Source organism: Cebus imitator, unplaced genomic scaffold (assembly GCF_001604975.1).
Source record: "Cebus imitator isolate Cc_AM_T3 unplaced genomic scaffold, Cebus_imitator-1.0 Scaffold189, whole genome shotgun sequence".
In the NCBI taxonomy this organism is placed as follows: domain Eukaryota; kingdom Metazoa; phylum Chordata; class Mammalia; order Primates; family Cebidae; genus Cebus; species Cebus imitator.
This window is the reverse complement of record NW_016107504.1, coordinates 3,292,890-3,303,578: the sequence shown is the minus strand read 5'-3', so window position 1 is coordinate 3,303,578 and position 10,689 is coordinate 3,292,890. Positions and strand designations below refer to the sequence as shown.

General features: G+C 42.6%; 1 non-coding gene across 1 annotated transcript; it reads left to right on the top strand.

Moving 5' to 3' along the window:
- Positions 1-1,502: 1,502 nt before the first annotated feature.
- LOC119473859 lies at positions 1,503-1,582 on the top strand. The gene has a single exon (XR_005203107.1). It is a non-coding gene; the product is annotated as a small nucleolar RNA SNORD74 (small nucleolar RNA).
- The last annotated feature ends 9,107 nt before the right edge of the window (positions 1,583-10,689 follow it).

The window sequence follows — 10,689 nt, the reverse complement described above, 5'->3', positions numbered from 1 at the left end:
GTATTTAACTAGTCACTTAATGTTGGCTCTTACTTTTATTCATTCTTGCCCAAAGAGAATGCCAACAGTGGAAATATCCTGCCTTATGGACTTTGGTTTGCTAACCAAGTGAGTGCCAACTCTTCCCCATCTATATTCATCAGCCTAGATTCCTTGACAACCATGTAAGGCTCACCCATAGCCCTCACCCCTGCACATCTTGACAACATTGCTCAAGTGATTTGTGTGTGTGTGTGTGTGTGTGTGTGTGTGTGTGTGTAGCAGACACTGCCATGGGTGCTGTGAAGAAACACCAAAGAAATTTAATCTCTGTCCTCAATAAGCTTAACATTCATCTGGGGAGATGGGCCAAAAGCAAGGCAACTTTGACTGCATACAAACCTCTCATAGTACACACAGCCCAAACCCACTGGGCCTACACAGATGCAAGCCCAGACCCATAATGTTCTTTTAACCCAAAGCTGGGAAAGTTACCACAAAATGTCCAGAAGATATCTAAGACATTCCTGGTTTTTAAAAGAAATTTTTTGGTTGGTTTCCTGACAACATGGGAAAAGTTTACATCCATGAATCACCCAGAATTGTGCTGGGTACTGTGAGAATAGATTATCTATCTATCTATCATCTATCTATCTATCTTATTTAAGAAGGGTACTGAGCCCTCGAAGCATTTCCAATCTAGCAGAATCTTTGAAATAATTTTTAGAACAATGCAATAAAAGGACAAACATTATATGACTCCGCTTATAAGAGGTACCTACAATAGTTAAATTCATAAAGATAGAAAGTAGAATAGGTTACCAGCGATTGGGGGAGGAGGCCTGGGGAGTTATTTTTTAATAGGTACAGAGTTTCTGTTTGAAATAACTTTTTTAAAGTTCTGGAAATAGACAGTGGTGATGGTTGTACAACATGAATGTGTTTAATGCCATTGAATTATACACCTAAAATATTTAAATTGGTAAATTTTGTTATGCATATTTTACTACAATCTAAAAAAAAATGCACAACTGTCTAAAAAAAATCTTCATGTGTTAAATTATGCAGCCAATGCTGACAGTGACTTGTAGCTATAATGAACTCACAATTAAAAAAAAACTCAAGGAGAGCTGGGATAACTGAGAAATGTTTTATAGAAAAGACAAGTTACGGCCAGTGCTGCAATCCCGGCACTTTGGGAGGCTGAGGTGGGAATTCTAGCTGCCTAGGTAGGGTGGGGCCTGATCAGAGGGACCTGAGCAGCAGGCAGACACTTGAATTGAAAACCTTGGACACTAGGGGTTCACTGTAGTGTTTTAAAATTTATTACTGCTGATATTCTGATATCTGAGCAACATCTGTATACTTAATTCTAGTAAGCCAATGAGTCTGGTTTTGATAATATATGATAATTATGTAAGATGCCACCACTGGGGAAATCTGGGTGATGGGTACAAGGGACATCTCTGCATTATTTTTGCAATTTATTATGAGTCTAGAATTATTTCAAAATTTAAAAAGTATGAAATTGCCTCTGATGAAGCCCGTGTTGGTAGGGACATCTGAGAGTGATGATGAATGCCAACTGCTCTGATGGTAAAAAAAAAAAGTATGAAATTAATTGTTGAAAGATTAATCTGTTATCTGTGTGCATATTTGTTTGAAAGGAGAAGAAATCGAGGCAGGATGAGAAAAAGTCATTGCAAGTATGTATTTCCTTGCTTAAACACTTAACCAAGGTTCATTCAGAAAAGAGAATAGCCCCAAGTAAACCAAACTATCATTCCTACCGTTTAGCTAAGGAGAGGATCTTTAGTTTATTCAATTTTTGAGCCAAATGCTGTGTTGCTGGATGAGAATGTTTGGTTTTGGGAGTTTGGAATTGAAAGTGACTTAATAGGCAGTCATCTAGAGGTAGTCAGGTCCTGACCTGTTTATAAAAAGACTGAGCAACTCCATCTGCTCAGCTGTTGGACCAGCTAAAATGATCTTATTCTCTAGGAAAACACAACGGAAATACCTCTCAAGGTCTGTAGCCTACAAAGAGGGTACTGGGTTTGGTAAAGTCTTCTGCAGCTAGTGAGTGGGCATCTGGCTGAGCAATATGCCCATCCTGGGTGATGGAGACTCAGAAGTTCATCATCCAAGCATCATCTGCTTGCCCAACCAAGCCTATTCAGCATCCACAATCCACAAAGGAAAAAGCTGAACACCAACAAGTAAATGTTTTCCTGCTTCCCTTCCTTGGGCTTTTTTTTTTCTTTCTTTATTTTTTGTTTCTCAGAGAACAGAAGATATTGATTAGGGTAAACAGTGAGTGAAGGCACAGGGGTTAGAGGTCAACCTTCCAAGTCATCTGTCTTATTAGGTAGCTAGTCCATCTTCCCTATGCTCCCTCAGGATGATTGGGACCCTTTAATGAGCCACGTGGAGTAAATCCCACCAGCTTGCTGCAGCTGGGTGCCAGGATATGGGCCAAAAGAGGAGGGGGCAGGGTGTCCAGAAGGAACTGAAAATACTTTTCCCTGTTTTTGTCTTTCAGTAGCTCTTCTTCAAGTTTATACGCTTCATCCCATTCTGTCTGTTGCTTCAGCATTTCTTTCTGGGTGAACAGGGCTCCTGTTGCCCATTGAGTTTGTTTTCTTCTTTGGACAGCAGCTGGCTCCCTTAATGCTTCTGAGACAGCTCAATTATCTTGATTGTTGCAGTTTGGGCTGCAGAATTAAACCAGCCGGTCATGAATACACAGAGGATTTATCACTTAATAACTGAATTGCTTGAGTCATTAAAGAGTAGGAGAGAAACAGCCAATTGATTGTTAATCCTGCAGAAATGTAACAAGAAGATGGCTGTTAGCTTCCTGTTGCGTCCTTTAAGGATCCCCTTTGTGAAAGGATGTCTTGTGTTTTGCTTTTCTGACCTTTGGGGTGGGAAGCACAGTTTGGGAGAGGCAAGGGGCATGGCAGGGTGAAGGGAAAGCAGTTCTGGACTTCTGCAAGCAAACTGTGTACTTTGGGTTTTTGCATATCCTGTCAGACTAGTGTCTTCCTAAGGTTTATTCCAAAGGTATTTGCATCCCCTCCTTATAGTGGTATTTGCATTCAGCTGGGCACGTAGCTGAGTTCCAATCTTTGCCACTGCTCCTGTGTGGACTCAGTGGGAGGACAGAGTGACTTTGCCAAGAGGACTCAAAACTTTCATGCTTGCCTTAAAACATCAGCTCCCGGGCTGTGCGCGGTGGCTCACGCCTGTAATATCAGCACTTTGGGAGGCCGAGGCGGGTGGATCATGAGGTCCCGAGATCGAGACCATCCTGGCTAACACGGTGAAACCCTGTCTGTACTAAAAATAGGAAAAATTAGCAGGGTATGGTGGTGGGCGCCTGTAATCCCAGCTGCTCAGAAGGCTGAGGCAGGAGAATTGCTTGAACTTGGGAGGCGGAGATTGCAGTGAGCTGAGATCGTGCCACTGCACTCCAGCCTGGGTGACAGAGCGAGACTCCATCTCACACATACACAAAAAAGTCAGTTCCCGTCCAGCTGGTGACTGATGAGAGACCTTGGCCCTGAACTACATCAGTGTTCCTGCAAAGCAGAACATTTACTCCAGAGATAATCCATACACCAGGCCAAAAAAAAAAAAAAAAAATCACCTACTCTCAAAATTTGTGCTGAGGGGCAGGGGTGCAACAAAGCAGCACAGGGAAAAGGAGAACTCTGTGAGCACCTCCTAGCAGTGTGACTGTGCCCTCCTCTCAGCCTGTGCCTTTTCTTCTGTGTGAGCCAGGTTTGAAAGCATCCTCTTGGAGCAGGAGATGAGTGGGCATCAGAAAATTCCTGTCTGTACCTTTGTGTAGATAATTCTTGAAATTTCACCAAAGGAACTTGTAAACTCCACCCTGCCCCTCGACACACACAGAGCCTTCCATGAATATCTACACCTTTAATGTTGCCATCATGGTTGCATTTGAACTAAAATGACCCCAAAGCCAGGCTATACAAAAGGCCAACACAAAATTTAATTATTCATCTCAAAGTATGCCCAACTGCCCTCTCCCCCCAAGCTTTCCAGACAGACAAGTTTTCAACAAATCAGGCAATGGTTGTTCTAGCGCAAGAAAAGCCATCTCTCTGTTTGTCCCCACAGGTTGTTTGTGAAAACTGAAAGTCCCTCCCCTCCTTTCCAGCGTAGCTGTCTGTGTGCTGTTTGGCCCCAGTCAAAGGTGCTTGGATCTCTTTTTCAGCAGCTGTTGCTGGGCCGGGGGGCGTCTTCACCGAGAAAGGCCTTGCTTGTCCCCTCTGCACTTCCCATGTTGGGTGAGTCTCCTCCAATAAGTCCACTGTGGAGAAATCTTCTTCTTCTTCTTCTTGGTTCCTTCATTAATTTATCTTAGATTATTTGCTGATTAGAAAGTGGTATGTGGTCATGTGGAAATTTGAACCAGTTACACAAAAGGGTCAAGAAGCCGAAAAACCTAGCAGCCACGCACAATCCCCCTTACTTACTATTGACATAGTAAGTATGTCTCTCCTAGCCTTTATTGCTCCATGTTTTCTTAATGTGGCTGAGATCCTAATCCCTGGAAAAGGTAGCTACCATTTTATTACCTGCTTTTTTTCTCCTTAAGCATTTTATTCAGAAGCATTTTCCATGCCTTTAGGAATCTTTGCTACCATCATTTAAATGGAGGCAGCATATTCCATCTTATGCATGCACTGACATTTGTTTTTTAGGACAGATGATACCACAGTGCCATACCTTCTGTGAAATGTAATGCTGAAAGGTGAAATAACAATAAATGACATTGTTAGAGAGATTCTATGCAAAGTACTCTTCCAAGTGCCTTACATGTCTTAACTCATTTAATCCTCACACAACCCTTTGAGGCAGGTTCTATTAGTATCCCCATGTGAGAGAAGGGGAAAGTAAGAAGAGATGAGTGTGTTGCTCAGAGAAACACAGGTAGTAAGTGGCAAAGCTGGGCTTTGAACCCAGGCACTGTGGCTCTAGAGTGTGTGTTCTTAACAACTGCAGGTTGGCCAATATTGGAACTAAATGCAATCATTAAAGCAGCTTACAATCTAATATACAATATACAATAACATTTTCCAGTCAAGAGAAGTGTTTTCAGGATTCAAGACACATTCTTTCATTGGTTTACAATCCAGACTCGTAATACTGTTTATCAGCCACAGGCAGCAGACCTTTCCTAATGCTGTTAGAGAACTAATACGGAAGACGATACACAGAGGAAAAAGGTGATTTTGCATTTCTGAAGTACTACCCTGAGTCTGCCAATCAACTTAAAATTTAATTACAAAGAGAAATAATCCCTCAAGACAGTAAGTGTGATATTACTGTATAATAGGGAGAAATTTACCATTTATGTAGTGAACCACCCTTTCCTCGGGGTAGCCTTTTAAATACCTCTCTCCCCACCAAATGGAGACAATTGCACTTCCGGGATCCTGAATGCTTTTTAGTTCCCTTTCTTTTCTCTTCTGTACCTTGAAAATCTTCCCATGTCCCCATCCAGACTGTCTGACATTCACCCGTTTCCTTCTCTCTTCCCTGCATTCCCATCATTGAAGTACTGATGTTGGTATGGGCTTTCACCAAGGTCAAAGCCTCCATCCTCTCTTGTGTGCTGAGCTCCCTACAACGACAGCCGGCTTGCCTAGCAAAATTCATCACAGTACATTTCCAGAAGTTTTGATTCTCTGGGTATCTCTCTGAGTTTCTCCAACCCTGGTAGAATTTCAGGGTCTGCTCTATGCTGCTCTGCATTTGTTTCTTATCTCCCCTCTTAGGCACCCTTGTGAGTTTGTTCAGCTTAGAATATATGTCTCCCAGAAATGGAGCCCCCACAAATGAAATCTGCAAAGGAGCTGTTGCTGAGAAAGGGGCACAAACCTGTGGCCTCACATACCAAGGAAGAACAGCCTTTGTTGCTTCCTCACTGTTCTCCAGGTGAATTCTCCCATTTCTCTGCCCTACATTCACCCTTGAACTTTCCATAGGAGACTCTCTCTGAAAAAAAGCCTGGACTGGATCTGCTGCTGTGAGTGACGCCCAAGCTTGTACTGTCAGAGGCCAGGGATGAACCAGTACACTTTTGTTATTTCTATTCCTCTTTTTATGTCTTCTTTTCTTCCCTGTCTGTTTCCCACTGTTAGCAGCAGGCAATGTCCCCTCCAGAGCTGCAGCTAAGCGTGGGGCACCGTCCTGTGCACTCTGACACAAAGTAAGGGTTGACGTTTTATCTATCTCACCCCTGCTTTTGTGCCCCACATTGGCCCCATAATTAGCAACAGGAGAAGCTTCTGCAAGAATGCTCTGCACCTGAGCTGGTACTGTGAAAGATGCCCAAGCCTGTACTCTCAGAGGCCAAGGACTAGCCACAACCTTTTTGTTTTTATGTCTCCCTTTATGGTGGCTTTTCTGCTCTCTTTTAATCTCCCCATTGGCTGCTAGAGAGGCCCGCTCAAGAGAAGGCTGAACTGGACTTGCTGCTGGCAGCAGGGTGTCAGCTGATATCTTCCAAGGCTGCAAGAGAACTCTCTTCTTCTCCTTATTATTCTCTCCTTGCTCCCTGCTTTCTTGTCCAGCATTGACTTTGATATTGGCAACTGGCAAAGCCCCCATAACAGAAGTCTGACTCAGAACTGGGGCTGCAGAAGACGCCTGAGGCTGTAGCATCAGAGGCCTAGAAAGATACACAATCTTACTTTTCCTTCTATTCCTCCTTTTATGGCTATTTTTTTTCCTTACATTTTTCTCATCATCAGCAGCAGAGGATGCCCCCTCCAATACTGGGTGAACTGGAGCCACATTTGGGCATGAGGAACCAGCCACTGTACTTGGACACAAAGTAAAACCAGATCTTTCTTCCATCTCATCATTCTCTTTCTGACCCATGCGTTTCTGCCCACTTACCCCTTGACTGGCGGTGGGCAGAGTGTCATCAAGTGGAATCTGAACTGGAGGTGCCGCCCCTAAGGGTACTGCTGCTGTGGCTGGATATGTGTCACTTGCCTTGGTGGTCAGAGCCTCCATATGAGCTAAAGTATCTTTTTCCACCCTTCTCTTCCTTCCAACTTTGCTTTGCTTTTGTTTCTGGATCAGGTAGAGTGTTTACCTGGAGTGGAGAGAACAGAAAGTAATCCAAGAGACAAATGTGAGTGGTAGTCAACACAAGCGAAATGCCCTTTCTGGAAGAACAGTTATAATTAAGTATTAGATCTGAGGGCTGAAATCAGGAATAGTCTCTAAGGATACCTGAAATGAGTTAGTAAAAATAGGAACTCACTGCAGGTTGAGGAGGCCATGAACAAGATAAGGATGTCAGAAGCCTGTCCTCACTGGCAGCTGATTCTTTGGTGTGGTGCTAAACCCTCCGCAACATTCTGCAAAATTTTCCTCTCCCAGTACAGTGGATCAACTTTGGACCCTGGATGCCTTCAATAAACTGATGCACAGAGTAGTTTCAATCTTCATCAGCGTTTGAAATCTCACTGCCTTCTTTGAAAGCAGAGGGCAACACTGAAACAAACAAACAACAAAAATCCCTCAAAAGTATTTGGATAAATATTCCCATTTTCACCTAAGGGAGATGGACACACACTTAATGGTCAGGTGAAGGCTTTACTACTGTTTTACCTTTTCATACTTCAGACTTCAGCCTTAGGAGAGCAAATCGCACGTGAAAAACTATGGGTGAGCCTGTAAAATTAGAGAAAGAAAGCATCGTCAAAATGAGCCTGAGAAGGTGTCTGGGATGCCACTCTGATCAGAATCTTACCTGGCTATCCTAGAAATGTGGTGTCCACGTGTCTTCTCAACCTCTCTCTCTTTTTGGTTTCTTGTAAAGGAGCTAGTATACATACAGATGATCCAGATTCTCTACATAATTCTGCACCACAATACCTTTTGCAATTGATGAAGAGATTCCACTTGGTTCAGTATGTTATTAACATTTAGCTTTCCTTCACTGATTTCTGATTCTTTGCAAGCTGAGAATCCAGGTGTGGGATTGAGGGGGGAGGGCTCATTTCATTAACCAGCCCAATTCTTCCTTCATGCATTCAGATAAGCAGACCTATAGACAGTTCCTATTTCCCAAATTCATAAACTGTCTGGTCCCCCTGTGAATTCCAGTCCTTTTTAAAGCTTTCCACTGTACTATATATATGCAACATAATCTTGGAATGGGCTAATTATTTACATAATCTCCTTTCTCTCTGAGCAAACATTTTTTTTTGGTTGACCTTTTGACTGAAAAAAAAAAGAGAATAAGTCAAGATAGAATCAAACTTTCTTTCTGTGATTATGACTGACACAGAGAACTTGATGAGGCCCCTGTTTTCCTTTGATAAGAAAGTGTAACCACACATCAGACTAAAAGAAGGCCTGGCATTGACCTGGCAAGTTTAGAAATGGAAAATTTCTTTTTGTTTTTTAATCTGGAAAATGTTTGTATCTAGAGCAAGAGATGCATCAGTGCCTATGTGAATATGGTGTCCTCCTCAATAGATAATATCTATTGAGGGCTCTCTAGATCTTCTCTCGATGTTGTAAAAAGCCAAGGGCTATTTTTGCACAGGCAATATTCTCATGCAATCCTTATTCAAGTGCTCCCAATATGATTGTAGAAAGAGGGATCACACAGCAAAAATTACATACACTTATTATCTAGCATGGTTTCTACTTTTTTTTTTTTTAATTTTACTTTAAGTTCAGGGATACATGCGCAGAATGTGCAAGTTTGTTACACAGTATACATGTGCCATGGTGGTTTGCTGTACCTATGAACCTGTCATCTAGGTTTTAAGCCCTGCATGTATTAGCTTTTGTCCTAATGCTCTCCCTCCCCTTAACCTGGTTTCTACTTTTTAAATGTCTTCCCTGATCCTATGGTTGGCTTTTTCATTGCTCCATGTATAGGTTAAGGTACATGCGGTGCTAAGGCTAGCTTAGCTTATGACAAATGCAGAGGTTATCACCAGATGAAATCCATCTGGTTGGCTGCCAAGAGGCTATGGAAAGTAAAATTTACCTTGTTCAGTCCAACAGGGTCCAAGGTCTGACTCCCACACTGAGAGTGGGTGTATGGTGGTAGTTGTGTATTAACCAATTACACAGAGCCAGGTCCATTTCTACTGTCTATCCATATCCACATCCATGTCTGTAACTATGTCTATATCTACGTGAGACACCCTGTCCCATGTACTACACGTGAAGGATAACTGCCTGCTTCAAGCTCCTCAGATTTTCCCTGCTGTGTTGACCCTTTTATTGACGCAGATTTATTCATTCACTCATTCAACAAGTATTTACTAACACTGGTTTGTACCGAGCATGAAGGTAGATGCAAGAGAACATATAATTAGTTTTCAGATTACTTAATTACCGTCGCATTCCATTTGGATTTCTCTGAGATAAATACTTTAATTGGAGTTTTATGTGTTTCCCAACCTCAAGTCACACATTTACATGCACTGTCTTCATTGGCTTTCCTATAAGGTTTCTACTAGTTTAATTATCAGAGAGCAACTTAAGTTACCCTTTATCGAGGTTATTGAGGCCTTCATGCGCTTTTTCCCCCTGGTATTGGCAATCAACCTCTCTGGCTTTTGGGTAAGAAGATAATAACTCCTGATTCTGGTATCATTCTTTTGCTTTGTGCCATCACCAATTCCTTTCCAACTTTTCAGTAAAGGGTAGCAACTGTTTGATGTTCATTTATGTGTGTGTTGCATAAGAGTCTAATTTACACGCACTGTAGTATAGGGATTGTTTGATGTCCCTCCTTTGATAGGCAGGAACCAGTGAGTGGTAGGCCTGATAGGCAGGGTCCTTTGGGGAGCAAAGATTTGAAATCATGTCCTAAAGAGGGTTGTGCACCAGGAAAAGCAGTCTCATCATTCAGGATTCTTTCAGTGCAGATGACCAAAAAATAATAAAAATAAACTACCCAAATTGGCTTAAGCAAAACAGGCCGTTTATGGCTCACTATAAGCATGAACGATTGGGGCAATCCAACTTCCTGTGTGGCTTAATTCAGTGTGCAAATTATTTCACCAGGAACCATCAGAGGTACTTGTCTTGTGTTGGTTTTCATTTTCAGGCTCTTGCTAGAGACCCCTGGTACCTTCAATGCCACAATGCTTCATCCAGCGATAGAAGTTGCTTCCCTGGTGGAGCAACTGGAAGTGCCTAAATTGAGTCTTGTTGGTACTAATTGGCTTTCCATGAGTTACATGTCCATCACTAGACCAAATATTGTGGCCAAATAGAGGAAATGTTCATACACTGAGTCCCTTCAAATTCAAGAGGGAATACCAGCAACTTGAGAGGCTGAGGTGGGAGGATCACTTGAGACCAAGGGTTTGTAACCAGTCTGGGCAACATAGCAAGACCTCCTCTCATTAAAAAACAAAAAATGAGTGGCTGGGCATGGAGGCTCACGCCTATAATCCCAGCACTTTGGGAGGCCGAGGCAGGTAGATCAAGACCAGTCTGGCCAATATGGTAAAACCCCATCTCTACTAAAATATAAAAATTAGCTGGGCGTGGTGGTGCATGCCTGTAGTCCCAGCTACCCAGGAGGCTGAGACAGGAGAATCACTTGAACCTGAGAGGCGGAGATTGCAGTGAGACAAGATCGCACCATTGCACTCTAGCCTGGTGACAGAGGGAGACTCTGTATCA